The sequence below is a fragment of the Equus przewalskii genome, chromosome 15, assembly GCF_037783145.1.
Source record: "Equus przewalskii isolate Varuska chromosome 15, EquPr2, whole genome shotgun sequence".
Taxonomy (NCBI): Eukaryota; Metazoa; Chordata; class Mammalia; order Perissodactyla; family Equidae; genus Equus; species Equus przewalskii.
This window is the reverse complement of record NC_091845.1, coordinates 15,985,321-16,003,366: the sequence shown is the minus strand read 5'-3', so window position 1 is coordinate 16,003,366 and position 18,046 is coordinate 15,985,321. Positions and strand designations below refer to the sequence as shown.

The 18,046-nt window shown below is 34.4% G+C and overlaps 1 protein-coding gene across 5 annotated transcripts in view; it reads left to right on the top strand.

The window, feature by feature from the left end:
* Positions 1-5,422: 5,422 nt before the first annotated feature.
* CNTN6 (contactin 6) overlaps positions 5,423-18,046 on the top strand; it is a 295,782-nt gene continuing 283,158 nt past the window's right edge. Inside the window, exon 1 of one of the 5 annotated variants that reach the window (XM_070576733.1) lies at positions 5,423-5,999. The gene's annotated coding sequence lies outside the window, so the exon portion shown is untranslated. Of the gene's footprint in view, positions 6,000-6,027; positions 6,094-18,046 lie in introns of those variants that run through there. The other 4 variants (XM_070576734.1, XM_070576736.1, XM_070576737.1 and 1 more) reach the window with 4 other exon arrangements.

Below are 18,046 nucleotides of genomic sequence, written 5' to 3'. Positions count from 1 at the left end.
AAATATAAATGAATCAAATTGACCCAGGTAGATCTAAAACATTTGAAATGACTACCAATCATGGAAGAGATTGGAGAGGTCATTTTCATTGTTCAGTATAATCAATAGTAACAATTACAGCAACAACAACAATAATATTCAGGCAGAAAGATAGGCTTGTCAATTTTTACTTTTCCAAATCTTTTAGGAGAATCTACTGTCTACCATCATCATCATTCAATTTATTAAACCTCAACTTTACAAAGTATACTTTACACAAAATAAAATCTATTCATTTGTTCAGTTTGATAAGCCAGCCCTGGTGGTCTAGTGGTTAAGATTCAGCATTCTCACCACTGCAGCCTAAGTTTGTTTCCCAGTCAGGGAACCACATTGCCCATCTGTCAGGTGTCACACTGTGGCGGCAGCATGTTGCTCTGATGCTGAAAGCTCTGCCACCGATATTTCTAATACCAGCAGGGTCACCCAGAGTGGACTGGTTTCAGCAGAGCTTCCAGACTAAGACAGACTAGGAAGAAGGACTCAGCCACCCACTTCTGAAAAACTTGGCCAAGAAAACCCTATGAATAGCAGTGGAGCATTGTCTGATATAGCACCAGAAGGTGAGAGGATGGCACAAAAAGACCCAGTAGAGTTCTGACCTGCTGTACACAAGGTCGCTAGGAGTTGGAATCCACTCCATGGCACTGACAACAGTTTAACAAGACCTCTAAAATGCATTTACCCATTTAACCACTGTCACAATCAAAAACGAATATTTTCATCACTTTATTTATTTATTTATTTATTTTGAGGAAGACTAGCCCTGAGCTAACTACTGCCAGTCCTCCTCTTTTTGCTGAGGAGGACTGGCCCTGAGCTAACATCCATGCCCATCTTCCTCTAGTTTTATATATGGGACGCCTACCACAGCATGGCTCTTACTATCCGGTACCATGTCTGCACCCGGGATCTGGGCCGGCAAACCCTGGGCCATGGAGAAGCAGAATGTGCGAACTTAACTGCTGCGCCACCAGACCGGCCCCTCATCACTTTAAAATATCCACTTATGTCTACCTGCAATTGATCTCCTCCTGCCTTAGCCTTAAGCAATCATTCTTGGTTTTCTGTCTGTGTAGAATTGCCTTGCCTTTTCTTGAATATCTTTCTCTTAGCATTAAAATTCTTTATTTTTTACTTTTTCATTTATTTTATTTTATTTTTTTCCTTTTTCTCCCCAAAGCCCCCGGGTACATAGTTGTATATTCTTAGTTGTGGGTCCTTCTAGTTGTGGTGTGTGGGACGCTGCCTCAGTGTGGTTTGATGAGCAGTGTCATGTCCACGCCCAGGATTCGAAATGGCGAAACCCTGGGCCACCTGCAGCGGAGCGCGCGAACTTAACCACTCAGCCACAGGGCCAGCCCCAAAATTTTTATTTTAATGCAATTAATGAGTATTAGTAATTTTTCCCTTCTTAGCTCTAACTGGTATTACATTTATGGATGTACCATCATATTTTTATCTGTTAACCTGTTGATGGGCATTTGTGTTTTTTCCAACTTTTGTCTCTTCTGAAAAAGTTTGCCGTGAATCTTTATTGCAAATCTTTGTGTGGATGTATGCTTTCCTTTCTTTTGGGAAGATACATAAGCATGGAGTTTCTTGGTAATAATATTTGAAGAAACTGCCAAATTGTTTTTCAAAGAAGTTTTAACACTTTACCCTCCTACCAGCTAGGTGTAAGAGTTCTAGTCGTCCACGTCCTCAAAAACCTTTGGTATTTTCAGTGTTCTTGGTTTTAGCCTTTCTAAAGGGTGTGCAGAAGTACCTCATTGTGGTTTTAATTTGAATTTCCCTGATAAATAAAGATGTTGAGCATCTTTTTGTTGTTGTTGTTTTGAGGAAGATTAGCCCTGAGCTAACATCTGCTGCCAATCCTCCTCTTTTTTACTGAGGAAGACTGGCCCTGACTTAACATCCATGTCCATCTTCCTCTATGTTATATCTGGGATGCCTGCCACAGCATGGCTTGGCAAGCAGTGTATAGGTCCACACCCGGGATCCAAACTGGTGAACCCAGGGCCGCCAATGTGGAACGTGTGAACTTTACGGTAGCACTACTGGGCTGGCCCTTGAGCGTCTTTTTTGTGTGCTTAAATGTCATTCAGATATCTTTGGTAACATGTCTGTTCATAAATTTTTAAGGTTTTTAATCAGTTGTTTGGTTTGTCACTATTGAGTTATAAAAATTCCTTAATGATGTATTTCAAATATCAGTCATTTTTCATTTTGATGAAGCCTAATATTTCTATTTTTTCTCCTATGTTTTGTGTTTTTCTGTGTGAATGTGTATGTTGGTGTGTATGTTCTAAGAAATCTTTGCCTACCCCGAGATCTTGTATATTTTCTTCTAGAATTTTTAAAGTTTTACCTTTAGGTTTGTGATCCATTTCAATCTATTTTTTTGTGAGTGATAAGAGGTAAGGATCAAGGTTAATTTATTCCAAATGAATATCCATTTGTTCAAGCGCCACTTCTTGAAATACAATGCTTTTATCATTGAATTATCTTGACACTTTTGTCTAAAATCAATTGACCCTATAAGTCAATTGATTCTAAGTGTAGTCCTATTCTTAGACACTCTATTATATTCTGTTGATCTATCCTGACAATATCATACTGCCTTGACGACTTTAGGTTAGTAGTGATTGGTAAAATCAGAGTACAACTCCTCTAACTTTGTCTTTATCATTTTGATTTTACTTTTCTTGGTTATTTTCATTTTCATGTAAATTTTAGCACTTGATAATTGTCACAAGAAACCCTGCTGTTACTTTGATTGGAATTATTTCAAATCTAAAGACCTATTTGGAGATAATTGACCTCTTAAAAATATGGAGTTTTCTGGTCCATGAACATGGTATATTTCTTCACTTATTTAGGTCTTTGATTTCTCTCAGCAATTGTTTGTAGCTTTTAGTGTACCTTAATTTAAAACTTTAGTGCCTCCCAGTGATTAAAGATTAAGAAAATGAGAAGATACCAGCAAAAGTTTCAGAGAAGGAGCAGCTAGTGACGTATGGAACAGTGGGGATAAAAGACTAGTCAAATTGGATTCAACATAGAACAAGAAAGGACGATTTGGAGACAATGAGTATAGACAATCCTTTAATGGTGTTCTACTGTAAAACGAAGCAGGAAAAGAGTGGTAGCTAGAGGGAGATGTGAGGCCGAAAAGGCTTTTGATTTTTAAGATGGGCAAAATAGCAGCAAATCTTTATGCTGTAATGATACAGCAGAGAAGGAGAACTGATAATTCTGAAGACAAGGGGACCCAAAGCTGGAAGAGTCTCTCGAACATGTAAGAGAGCACAGTAACTAAATCACAGTGGAACACTTGGCCTGAGGAAGGAGTGTGATTTACCCAGAGTAGCAGGAAAGAAGGCAGAACCTATGGCTAATAGGGGCAAGTATGTGATTAGAGGCAGTGGTAGGAGCTATTAAAGTTCTTTTCTGATTCTTATTCCCTTCTCAGTGAAACAGAAAGCAAAGCAATCAGCTGTCTTTCAGTATGAGGCAAAAGTGTTAGAGATTCGATTAAGAGAGTGTCCTTTAACTGAAGAACGAATTCCTCTTCATGGAAAAACCTATTACGTTGTGAATATTTTTCTCATACTCGACAGAAAAATTCACCATGTTGTTATTTTTATAAATAAATACATTTTGATTTCAAAAGAAGGAGAGATACCAGTAAGTGATATACAGATAGCCAACAGGCACATGAAAAGATGTTCAACATCCCTAATTATTAGAGAAATCCAAATCAAAACTACAGTGAGATATCACCTCACACCTGTCAGAATGGGTATAATTAACAAGACAAGAAATAACAAGTGTTGGAGAGGATATGGAGAAAAGGGAACCCTCATGCACTGCTGGTAGGAATGCAAACTGGTGCAGCCACTATGGAAAATAGTATGGAAAGTTTTCAAAAATTAAAAATAGTACTACCATAAGATCCAGCTATTCTAATTTTTTGGGTATGTATCCAAACAAGATGAAATAAATAAGTCAAAAAATATACACAGCCTTATGTTCATAGTAGCATTATTCACATTAGCAAAGATGTGGAAGCAACCCAAGTGCCCATCAACGGGTGTATGGATAAAGAAGATGTGATGTACGCGTACGATGGAATGCTACACAGACATAAAAAAGATGAAATTGTGCCATTTGCAACAACACTGGCAGAACCTGAGGTTATTATGCTAAGTGAAATGTCAAAGAAAGACAGATACTGTATGATTTCATATATGTGGAAGATAAATAAACAAACACATAGTTGAGAACAGATTAGTGGTTACTAGAAGTGAAGTGGCTGGGGGCAGGGTGAAAGGGGTAAAGGGGTATATAAGTATGGTGATGGATAAAAACTGGACTGTTTGTGGTGAACATGATGTGGTCTATACAGAAATGAAATATGAAATATAATGATATACACCTAAAATTTACACAATGTTGTAAGCCAATATGATCCCAATAAAAAAAATTTAGAGGTTCAGTTAAGACAAATATCATTCCCATAAAATAATTCATCCAGTTTTCCTCCCCAAGAATTGGAAGGAAGAATACTATAGCCCATTTTGAGTCTACCTAAAGTTAAGAAACATTAACTCCTCTCTAAAGCCTCTTATGATGGTGGTTAGACCTTATGTAGAAATGAGATGTGTGACTGATATATATTGCAATCATAGAAATCTATATAATGTAGTCATACAATGTAGTCATAGAAACCTTCTGGCTTATCAGATGAAAGCAAACCAAGTCTGAAAGATATCTTTTGACTGATTCACATTTAATACATGGATTTCATTTTCCCAATATCCGTTACTTTAAGATGCTGAGAGTGTATTTCTTTTTATTACCACACGAAAGTAAGTCCAAGCAATTATTCTGCTCTCATGTTGTAGCCATGTTTGTATTTCTTGGTTTCTCTGTGTGCACACAGGTACATTTCCTGTTCCTTAGCTGTTTCAACTGCAGTTACTCTCTTCAAAACCAATGACAAGATCCAAACATATTAAAAAGTTTCTTCGGAGGGTTGGGTGTGAAACATAAACAGCATTCTTTTCCTTGTGGTGCTGTTTTGCAAGCACATACACACGTGTTCTCTGCCTCTGGAGATTACAAATACGTTACCTGGGAGAGCAGCAATACACTTTTGGACTTGACTCCACTTTCATTACGCACTTACCTGTCTTTTCGAAGCCTCATGCACATATCTTTAAAATACGATTTAGAAAGGATTTAGTGACAGTGCATAAGATCATTTGATTTTATTTCCCTTTTCTCATCACTCTAACTAGTAGCAGGAGTTACTGGAATGCTTCAGAAAGCTTATGTTTGAATACAGTTTAAATCGGTGCAGACCCTTGACTGGCTTAATCTCTGCTTGCAAATGACAATGCAGTGAGACCAGAGGAAGAAAAAAAATGACTTCCTTTCCTGTTGGAAACCTAATAAGTAGTTAGCCTGACCCAGTTTTCAATAAGAGAGATTTTCTGATGACCCAACAGGAGTGATTCTCTCTAGTCAGAGAAAGGGGAGGGTGAATTTAATCTTTCATGCCACTGGAATGGCAGCTGCTCTCAGCTCTCTCTGATTCTGTGAAGGATGATGAAGATAGAGCTGGCTTTTCAATGTAGGGAGAATTTTCCTTTTGAATATTCCAAACGGGAGATTTGCACATGTGCCTCAAGAACTAATTGTCTAGGTTCCGTCAGGAATGCAGCAGGAGAGGAGCGTATTTCATGCTTAAGACCAGAGAAGAGCCACGCAATACTCAGTGGATAAAAGGCTTGCAGTCCCAGCTGAGAAAAAGAGTCCCATTATCTCCCAGCTGCATAGACATTCCATACGGCTTGGTTCTGCCTGGATGCACAGCATGCCTGGCTGAGAGCTTGAAACAGAGTTCTGCAGAAAAATTGTAAAGATCCCGAGACATTTCCCTGGTCAGATCTGTAAGTACAAAATTGTGCTGTCTGCTGCAATGAGAATATTGCTGGGCAAGCTGCAGCTTTTCTTCCTTACACTGTCTTTGTATTAGCATAACAGGTAAAAGCTGTGGTTGGGGGAGAAGTTATTGCTTTATTTATGCTGTGTTTCTATGATGTGGATGCTTAAAATGCATTTATTCCTTGTGAGAGAAAATGTATTGAATCTGTATTCGGGGGAGGTTAGAATCAAACCAGGGAAGAGAGACTACGGGTATATTTTTCAATGTTTCACTAGTCTTTGCTGCAGTAAAACTAATGGGCAAGAGGGGATGACAGTGCTAATTCTGGTACTTTCAGATGGCTTCATGCCCTTTTATAATAGCAAATGGGAAAATATGATTGCTACATTTTTTTCATCAAAGGGTAGAGGGTGGGGTTTGCAGTGTCCGACGGATGATTTAAAGGAATAGTTATAAAAAGTTTCCTCGGGGAGGCTTTTGGGTAGCAAGATTGGAGGTCACATGAGCTCACCAAATTTTGTCTGGCATTTTGCTTCTTACCCATCTTCTAGATAGCAGCTGACTGGAGTTTCCATTGACAATAGTTAAGCTTGTCAGTATTAAAGTATCCATAATACTTTATGAAAAGTTTCAAAAGTTGATGACTTGGGAACAAAACTTTTAAGAGCTCTGAGATTAGTCACATACAACCCATTATGTTAATAGAATACAACCTTGGGGGCTTGGGGGGAAATTGGAATTTACAGTTCTTGCTTCTCCAGTTGAAAACTACTATGTTTAAATAATCAGCATCCTGAGTATGTCCTCTGAAAAACATTCACAGAATGACTAAATAGAAGTTATACTGAGAGAAAAAACAGGAAGAACAGTAGAATTACACAGAATCAATTTGGAAAATGAGGTATTCATAATCATAGCTACAGTGGCAATGGTTTTTTTCAAAGATCTTTGTAAAAGAAGGAGCCATATGTTGAATATTGAATTGCTTGTTTTGAACAATTTTCATTTATCTGATGGGTTTGTTTGTCATCTTTTTTTAATTGTTAAAGGTTCCACCAATTTATGTGCATTGCATTTTATAAAGATGGAAGATATTTGAACACACTCTCCCTTGCCCCTCTCCCTTCTCACACATTTGTAAACCTACACAAATTTACAAAACAAACATACACACAAAAATACTGACAAGATTTGTATAACAACCAGAAATACAGAGTCATTTCATCTTGGATGCTTCAGTGATTTTTTTAAAATCAGTATCATGATTATACAGTCCAAAGATTTCAAATATATAAATCTGCAAGCTTTTATATAAGGCTTATATGAGGTTATATAAATGCATAACTTATCACATCTTAGCAAAAAAGCCCATCATTTATAAACTGTTGCATTGCATTGCTTCCTTTGAGCATTTCTAGTGAGGTACCAGAACAGTTTTTTTAGGATTCTCCATGTAACTTTCCTTAATGAAAACAAACTCACATTGTCTTTCAGAAAGTTATTACATATTTGGCCTAAGCAAGCTTGGACAAAAAAAAAAAAAAATCAATTATCTTGTGAAAAGAATGTGAGGTGTATGAAGTTGTTTGCATACCTTCATTTTTTGACAAATGAAAATGCTCAATAGTATAAAAGTAAATTTGTACCTTTTAAATTCTTTTAGTGGAAGGAGGAGGGTTATGAAATATTTGCTTATTTTTTCCCTTATGTATTTATTTTATCATCATATTCATTAGAATGCAGTAGCATAAGGTATACTCATGAAAAATAACCCAAGACAAACATAAAGGTTCTAAAAACAAATCTCATCACCCGTAAATAACAATCATAAAATTTTGAGACTGTCAGTGGAGACATCCTATGCCTAAATTCAAATTAAAAAATGGGAGTCAGACAGACTTTAGTAAGAATGGTTTCTTGCCATAAATCTTTATATTTTTTTTACAAATAAGAAGTATTTAGATAATATGATCAATGATAGATAGATGTACTTTTAAAAGAATGTGAACATACCCTATTCCTAAGAAAATTGTTGAATTTAATTTTAGCCTTGGATTAAACAGTAAAAAAAAGGAGCTAATATGAAACTGAAGACGTTGCTAGATTTCAGGTATTCAGTTCTTTCCAAAGGAGATATTAGTTTCAGAAAAATAACTCCGGACTTAGGAGCAACAATTATGAATATATTAATAGTTTGAAGTCATTTTGTAGGATGCATGTTTAAATATTAAACAATCACTTATAAGTTTTGTTATGATAAAGAAATTAGCACACATACTTTATGGTTAACTTCCTTCAATACCCCACCTGAATTTTAATTACATTATCAGTTTTGCATTATTAAGATTTATAGTATTTGTGTTCTGGCTTAATTCCTTTAGTCTTGGTTTAGACATTTCAAATTTGAAAATATTGAGTCCTTACCAACAGGCTTTTACTACTCAATTAACCCTTCCTATATTTTGTATTTTTAATTATTTCTTGGGTTGTTGGATTTCACTGTTAAATAGTACCCCTTCACTAAAGAAACAGTCATAAATGATGTATTTTCTGTGTGCTTACATAGAACATTTCTTTCTTGTGCCTTATACATGGAAGGCAAGTTACCTTTCTTGAATCAAACTTATTTTCCCCTTGAAAATTTGTAAATATTTGTAAACAATGCTGGAGACCCTTCTCATATTGAATGTTGCTGTCCAGTGGTTTTTAGATAGGTCTGAAATTTCCATCCTTGAATATAACTTGCTATTTTTTTGATAGATGTCCACATGATTCTTTCTCTTTTTTTTTGCCAGAATATATCCTGGAGTTGATCAGTTTTCATCAACTTTTCTTGAATATGGTGTACCCTATTGATCTGAGATTCTTTTCTTTCAAATATTTTGTTGTTACACTATGTAATTAATTTTTTTGCAAGGGGTGATGAAATTTTTGTTATATTGTTTCTTCCTTTTCTTTAGGATCACCAGTCATGGACATGTTGGATCTCATTTGTCTGTCTTCCACATCTATCATATTATTGAAATTTATTTTGAATTTTACACTTTTTTGGTGGTTCACTTTGCTTTATTTCCTGAAGCTGGTCCACTATGTCCTTAACAGTGATATTCAATCATGCATGTTATAATATTATTACTTCTGGTGCAGCTTTAATTCTTGTAATATTTTTATTTTCCTTTATAATTTTTTAATTTCTTCCTTTACTTCCTGATTTTTTTAGCTATTTATTTTCTTTTTAAAAATATATACATAAAGGTTGTGTTTTACAGACATTAAATCTATGTAAGAGTAATTGTTTAAGCACTTTTCCCAAACTATAGCTGATTCTTCTTCAGATTTATTTTTTGCAACTGCATTTCTCTTTGTTCTTTTCCCTTTTATCTTCTTTCTCTTTTAAAATATATGCATGAGGGATGAGTAGGCAGAGCACAGAGTATTTTTAGGACGTTGAAACAATTCTGTATGACCCTGTAATGGTAGATACTATCTCATTATCTGTTTGTCAAAACCCATAGAATGCACAACACCAAGAGTGAACTCTAACATAAACTATGGGTTTTGGGGTGATAGTGATTTACCAATGTAGGTTTATCAATTATAACAAATTGTAGGATCGTGTACCACTATGGTAGAGGATGTTGATAGTGGGGGAGGCTGTGCATGTGTAGGCGCAAAGTTTATAAGCTAGTAGGTCTTGGGGCAGTCTGTATCCTCCTAAATGGAAGAGACAGAGAAAGTCCTTGTTAGCTTTCCCTGATGCTCCCCCCACCCCACCCCCACCCTACCAGCCGTAGGTCATGTTTTTTAGCATTTGGCAGCAATGTAAATGTGCTTCAGAGTCTGTGTTTTGCGATGTGTCCACTCACAGTTTTTCATTGAAGACAGAAGATTTTTTGCTTTGTTTTTGTATCCCACCACCACTGCGTTTTTCATTCTCTATGCTGTTTTTGTAGAACAAGAGAGGAATAAAAATATGTTTATTTAGTGAGCTTTAAGTAAAAATCTTCTTGTTTGAGAGAATTCTTTTAAATGGAAATTTCATTAGAAAATTAAATTATTCTCATTATTCATATTGACAAGAGCTGCTCTAGTTAAAATTGGGTTCGTGTGTACTGTGTGTTTTAGCATTAAATACTTGTTATAGTGAGGGCATAACACAGGACGTACCAAAGGGGGAAAAACAGTCATTGGACATTCTTTTCTTCTCCTGTTAGTCTTTAATGCTCATCATTAAACACAGCCTACTTAACCATCTTTAAACACAGCCTGCTTAACTATCTTACAATGAATCCTAAGATAATTTACAGTGAATTTGGGTTCTAGTAATCTGAATCAAAATTAGCGGTCTCAAATATGTTGTATTTTATGGCAGTAGGGTAGGTATAAAACTTACACATGATAGGTTTCCGATTAAATGAACAAAATTACTTAGCTATTGAGATTTTTTTTAAGAAGCAGTAAAAGAACCATGTGTCCTGTGAAGCACAAAACGATGATCTTATTGGTAAAACAAGTTCCATTCTCTGTGTATGAAGTGATAGGGCAAGATTCTGGAGTCTGACCACTTGAGCTACAGAGCCACCCAACAGCTATTCATTTGCTCTCCTCTCTACCCAGCCCAGAAGAGCTCTGTGGTCTTAAACAAGTTACTTAGCCTCTCTCTACCTCAGTTTCCCCATCCATACTGGAGATAATAATAGTACTGACTTCATAGTATTAGCAAGAGGATTAAATAGGATAATTTGTGAAAATGCCTTGGAAGAAAGCCTTGACATTAATAAGCACTCTCGGTATTAGTTGTTCAATCATTTTTATATTAGTATTACTATTGAAACATTTGTCTGTTAGCCTTGGGATCATTGGGAAAAATAATATAAAACAATGAAAAGAATGAAAATTACAATCATCATCTAATCAATTATATTGGGTATTTAGTACAGAATTAAATTTGGAGGTTTAGATCATAATTAGATATGAAAATAGAGCTCAGGGAATATTGTGAGAAGATTTAGAAATGCTGGTCTTTGAATCCATATAGCTTAAAAATAGAAATGATATTTCTGCAAGCACTAAGCAATCAGGCCTGATCAAGAGTTTATTTAATTTTCTGATTATAAAAGCAATGCACAGAAAAACATAAGAAAAAATAAGCCAGAATTTCTTTCACCAAAGAAAATCATCACAAAACATGTGTGCAATTCTTTCCTGTTGTCACTCAGCTTTTCTTTCTATTTTTTAAGTTAAAATTTTAATGTCCTACTAAAGTAACACATTCACCTGGAAATAACAAAATAATATAAGAAACTACAGAAAATATACTAAAATAAAAAATAAACATATTTCCACACATTTCCAGTCCCACTTTCCAGAGATATTTTAAATTGTTTATTTTATTGTATTTATTTTTTTACTGCCTTTTATTGGATTGATCAATCATTCTTTATTCACTTTTTTACAACTTTACCAGCTTAAAAATTATATATTGTCTTTATTACATTTTGGTGAACATAAATATTCTAACATAAAATATAACTTTATATTTTCTAATAAAGCTAAAGGCAATATATCTACCCTCTTCACAAACAGGACAATGACTTGTTTAAATTTTCTCCAAGATATTTCTTCCAGTTTCTATGTTTCTATTATTTTATTTTCACTTTTTTTAAAACTGCTTCCAATGTTTTTTGTCAATATATTTTTAGATTTACGACACGTTTCTCTGGGTTCTTTGTTTGCCATTTCCTCTTGGTACATATGTGCCTTTCCTGAGTTCATTTTCTGTGTGCTGAAGACCATTTGAAGGTCATTCTAGAAGCAGTATTAAACTCTCTTAAAATTTATATGTCTGGAAATTACTTATTCTACTGACTTACCAAAATAATAGAATAGTTGGTTACAGAACTCCATGTTGACTGGTATTTTTCTCTCAACACTTTTTGCGTATTCTGTTCCATGATCTTCTTGGATATAATTTTGCTCCTGAGAAGACTGCCCATAGTCTAATTAAAACATTTTTGAAGATCTATCTGTCTTTCATTATGGTAGATTTTGAGAATTTCTCATTGCTATGATGTCTTCAAGTTTACTACAATGTGTGTAGGTATGGATTTGTTTTAGATTTATTCCATTTAGGCCTACGCAAGCTCATAAATCTTTTTCAATTCTGAAAAATTCTCAGCTATCATATTTTTAATCTCACCTCCTTTTCATCTGTTTATTTTCTCCTTCAAGATGCTTTCTAAATATTTGTTTCTGCTTCTATTCTTCTGTCTTTGATTTTTTCTATATTTTTACATCTTTCTTTTTTTGTGTTACGTTCTGCGTGATTTCCTCTGATCTATGCATTGCACATTTATTTTTCTTTTCAGAAAATATTTTTAACTTCTATAGCTTCTTTTAAAAATTCTCTTTCCATTTTGTCTGTGCCTAACAGTTTCTCTTCCATCCTTTAGCTCTTCAAAAATTTAAGTAAGCTCATTTTGAATTTGAGTTCTGATTGTTTGACTACTTTTAGTTTTTTAGAGACAATTGACTCTAGTACTCGTGTCTGCTGGATTTCCCTCGTGGTAGTTCATTCTTTCTGTTGCTTATGATTTCCTTTTATGACAAATTCGCCTTCAGCAGATGTTGCTTTCCGTGAGAGACGAGCGTTATCTGAGTGGTAGATGCTTCTATCGAGCATTGCTTCACTTTTGGCTCTAAAGTGGCTCTATACTTTTCTCCTGTTTTGGACTAATTTCTATGTAATTTTTTGGCTTAAAATTACCTTACCAAGCAGATGGAATAAATCTGGGCCCTACAACCAAGCCTGGCACAAACTTGGTGTTCTGGCTACCTCTGGGAGCCTCTTTTTGCACCAGATAAGCAGAATGCCTCGAGGTCTCCTGTTTCACGCAGAGTCCTCTCTTCCTGGGGCTCTTCCAGCTCCACCGCCCCCTCGTCAGTCTAACTTTGAGTTTCCTCTTTATTTAGGGCCCCTGAGCATTTATCTCTCTCATATACAACCTTGCTTATGTATATTTTTAAAGAATCTGTATGCTTAGATTGCATCATATGTGTTTGTGGTGGAAAGGATATCCTTCTGCATCATATTGCATAGTGTCATATACTTCCATGTTGACTGGAATTTTCCCCATCTGTTTTCTATCTTTTAGGAAGTCATGAAACTTTCTGGCTTTCTGGTATTTTCTTTTTTCTGGTGCTCATTCTTTTGCATATTTCTTTTGGTTTGTTTTCTACAGTTCAATCATGCTTTAGCAGAGGAGGCATACACTCATCCCCAAATCTGGAACCTAAGTTTATTTAGTGGTTTAAAAACAGATTTTTTGCAGAGTTTAAAGATGATTACTTTTCCTTAATTTTTCAGTATTTCACTAGATCAATACATTAGCTAATTAAGAAATTATTAAAGCCAATTGTATCTGTCTTTCCATTGGTTCCACAAACATTAATATAACTTAAAAAAGTGCCTGATTTAGTTCAAAAGGACGGTTTGTCCAATAAGAGAATATGCTAAGAAACACTCTAGAATTTAGTTAGAAAAGCTAACCAGTGGACGTTAATAGCTTACGTATTTTTTGGGAGTGGTAGCTGTATTAATTCCTTAAGTTTAATGGTGTGCGAATTCTTAAAATGTAGAGGGAATATTCAAAATATTTGTTAGCACAGCAATTTTTAGTGACACAGTAAAACTCAGTGCTAAACAGACCATTCTTCCTTTAGATGGCTTCTTCTGATTAAAAGTGAGAATATTGGATCGACTTTTGAAAAGCTTTTTTTAAGTCTCCTTTTAAGGCAGGAAAGAGACACTCAAGATACTTTATAAAGTTCCTAATAATTTATCACTCTTGTGAGTAAGAGGCCAATAAGAACATTTTATTTTCAAGGTTTTTTTTGAGGAAGACTAGCCATGAGCTAACTGCTGTCAATCCTCCTCTTTTCACTGATGAAGACTGGCCCCTGAGCTAACATCCGTGCCCATCTTCCTCTACTTTATCTGTGGGATGCCTAACACAGCATGGCATGCCAAGCGGTGCCATGTCCGCACCCAGGATCTGAACCGTCCGCCGAAGCAGAATGTGCACACTTACCCACTGAGCCATCAGGCTGGCCCCTATTTTCAATGTTTTTATTTGTATATTATTTCAGTCTAATTTATTTGATTTCTCTTACGTTTCTATGACTAAAGAGGCTGTGTAAGGGCTCTGTATGGAGATTTTTGCAGTCTCTTTGTAAATATCTGGAGCACAATACATTTGTTGGAATAGAACTCTTAGCCAAAGAACATAATTTTCCTATCTGGCATCTGTCAAAGTCTCCCAATCAGTAAAGAGCAATAAATGAAAGAGAAGTTCAGAAATCAGACAAGCTGCTAATTCTCTATCGGCTGATATAAGAGTAAATTTTAAAAAGTCCTTGAACTTTTGTTGGGATGAAAGGTTACTCTTACTCAAGAGTTGATAGAAGGTAAATTTTCTTTTAAGAAATGTGTAACACGAAGATGGTTGCTAGGCATTTAAGAATTTGTTAGACCACAAATTCTCAAACATGCTTAATTGTGAATCTGTGGTGCTGACAGATATGCTAATTCTGACATTCCTATATATAAATTAACACAGAAATATATTCAAGAGTCCTCTTAAAATTAGCATAGTAGTTACAATATACGTATTTTTCAGAAGTGCCCACTTTAAGTTATTTTGTACAAACTGTGTCTATGTGGTTTGTAGACAAGAGAATGAGGCCACTATCTGTTTCTTCCTATCAAGAAGTCTCTTTGCTGACTTCATTGTAGTTCTGTCTCTTGTCATAAGATGTTCAGAGTAGTTATGCAATGACAGACACAACTTTCTTGTAGAAAAAGAGAGGCTAGAATTTAAAAGAAAAATAACCTATTTGCCTTGCATAGTTCTACATAAAAAGCCAGATAGAAGTTTTCATACATTTACACACATACATTATGTGCACAATACTTGAGAAAATTCCTTTTATCAACATTGGCTTCTTTACTTAATAGGTAAAAGTCGTTTTTCACAAAGAAACACTGAATAACGAAAACATCGTTTTCTGACATTGAAGTTTCAATATTCATAAATATATCTTTGGATGTCCTCAAATTTTTTTTTATTCTCAGAGTTTTAGCCCCTGAATATTATTTTCTTTCATGCTTTCATTTGTACATGGAATTATCTCAATTTATCCAAAAATTCTGGTTAATTCAGATTAATAATTTAACATACTTAATTACCAATATTAATAATATTATAATTCAATAAAATATTCTGATAATAAAGCAATAGTCAAAGTAGTTTTAAAGTTTAATTAAATAACATTTCAGAACACTGAAATTTGTCACTATCATCTTTATAGATGATTGAAAAAATATGATGTGTATATTTACCATTGTTGTCTTATAAACACAGTTTTAAAGCTTTTTTTTAAATACTTTGTATTCATGGAGGTTTGGTCATGTGTTAACTTGTTTTATTATTAACTGTGATTGTGTTCTTCTTCAGAGTCTAAGTTTCTGAAGGCTTGGACCCTGACCTATTCCTCTTTGTATATTCAGTGCCTGCTTCACAGTAGACAATGATTTTTACTAATACATCATTTCCACAAACTGGACCGAATACTTACTATGTGACTGATGCTATTCCAGGCAATCGAGTGCAACTGGGAACAGGACAGAGAAGAGTCCTGCTATTGTAAAACTCAACTTCTAATATGCGTTCTTGAATTCAATTAAGTACTCATCTCTACCAGTTAGGGAGCTAATTTTAGATCTTACTGAGAAATGAGCATTATAAGTTAATAAATTATTTAATCCAAAGATAATTTTTTTAAATGAAATAACCTTATCTAGTGAGAAACACCAAAAAGACTACATAAAAAAAGGACACATATTTGCTTAGAATAATAATTATCCCTCTGTTGTGATAGATAGTGGCATATTCTAGGTTATCCAGAGGATTCAGATCTTGCTTAAAAAAGAGTGGATTAATAAAAAATAGCATATCATATTATATACACGTTCATGTAATTTTCTAATCACATGTCACCACTCCTTTACCTGAATGTTATTCATTTTCTTCAAGTAAATGATTCCTGTGGAATCACTAAGATAATAAAATCTGCTGAAAATTTGCAAACTACATCAAATTCTTAAAAAGCTTCAGTAAATTATTCTATGTAGCAAGCGAAAGAATTTAAGAAAAAACAGAATGTCCTTTATTTTAATCCCTGTTTTCTGATTATAAAAGTTATATACATTTATTATATGAAATTTGGAAAATGCAGAAAAATATACATTACTTCTTATCCTGTCACTCAAAACATGGCATCCTTTCAGTCATCTTTTGTGTGTGTGTGTGTATGTAAAATACAATTTTGGGATGAACCGTATGTTATTTTATGATTTGTTTTTGTTAATTACATTGTGAGCATTTTCAAATATCATAAATATTCTCCTAAACCTGAAGGATCTTCCACCAGAAGCATGTGACATAAATTTACTCAAACCAGTAACCTATCATCAGACATTTAGCTTTTCTTGACTATTTACTACTTATGAAAAATGCAATCCTCTACATGTTCTTGCACCTGAATATTTTACATATGTCTCTGATTATTGCTTAAAATAAGTTCCTAGTTAACAATTTCAATGTCAAATGATATATACTATTTTAAAGATGTCATGTGTGTATTACTAAGTGATCCTTTAGGAAGACAACTCCCTCTGTGCTCCCAGGCAGATGAATTCCCATTGTTCACACACCTGTAGACACTACATGTTATTAATTGTAAATCCTCTTCACTTAGATCGTCAAAACAAACACATAAATAAACTTTATTTCAGTATTTCTTTAAGTCACCTTTTTTTCCATGATACACTGCTGAATATTTCATGGGTATGTGGACCGTTTGTATCTACTCCTTTTGTTAAGGTCAGCCCATATCCTTCGTCCATCTTCCCAATGAGATTTTACGTTTTTATTATGCTCAATAAATTGATCGTACAACAAAGAGATAACTCTTAATTTTCATACATCTCAAACTTTTTTCTAAGTTTATAAAATATTTATCTTATTGCATTTTAAGCATAAAACCTCGTAAAATGTGTGAATACTATCTGAACCTCGGTTTCCATATGTATACACTGGAGCCTATAATACCTGGCTTGGCTTCCATAAATTCAGAGGACTATATGAAAACTGAATGGGTTAATGTTTCTAAGTATACCTTTATAAGTGATATATAAAATTATCGTTCTAAGTCATATTAATATTAAATCAATGTTTGACCTAGATTGTCCATCAGGTCATAAACAAGTTTAAATTAATCAGTTTGAAGTTTACTAAGGATAGGGACTGTTTTCCAGTTTTTAGTTCCAGCACTAGCGCAGTGTCTGGCATGTACTAGGTGCTCAATAAATGCTTGCTTAATGAATCTAGATTCAAAATATACTAGAGAAACATACATTTAAATACATCTGTGCTCATTCCAAGTATGCTATTAGAATGTCATCTAAATCTAATGGTGTAAAAAATGTCACATATTAAAACGATAAGTAATGTTAAACTTAACTTTATTTCTCTGCCCTTGACAACCACAGTAATGAAGCAATCAGGAAATTTAAGTCGTTATTTATTACATCACTACAAATTGTATTTGACCTGTCTTTGGAGTCGATGTATATTGTGGACTTTTCAGTAACTGGGCATAACAGGACAATTCAGAGGTAAAAGGAAATAGGGTTGAAGGTAAAACCTGTAATTGCAAACATCTCTGGATTCAGAAACAATTTATAAATTACAGAGAGAGAAAATATATGTGAGGTGTGTGATAATATCTTCTTCAGATATCTCAAAAAATGTAAGATACACAACTTGTTTCTCTAGAGGCTAAGAAGAAGAAGAACTTGTTTTTGTCTTAACCTGCATTTAATTTAGTATAACTTATGTTCACATGTGATGCTACTTTATTTTGGAGGAAAATAATGAAATGAAGTATTTGCCAAACAGCATTTTAGAATAAATTTCTGTTTGATTTAGA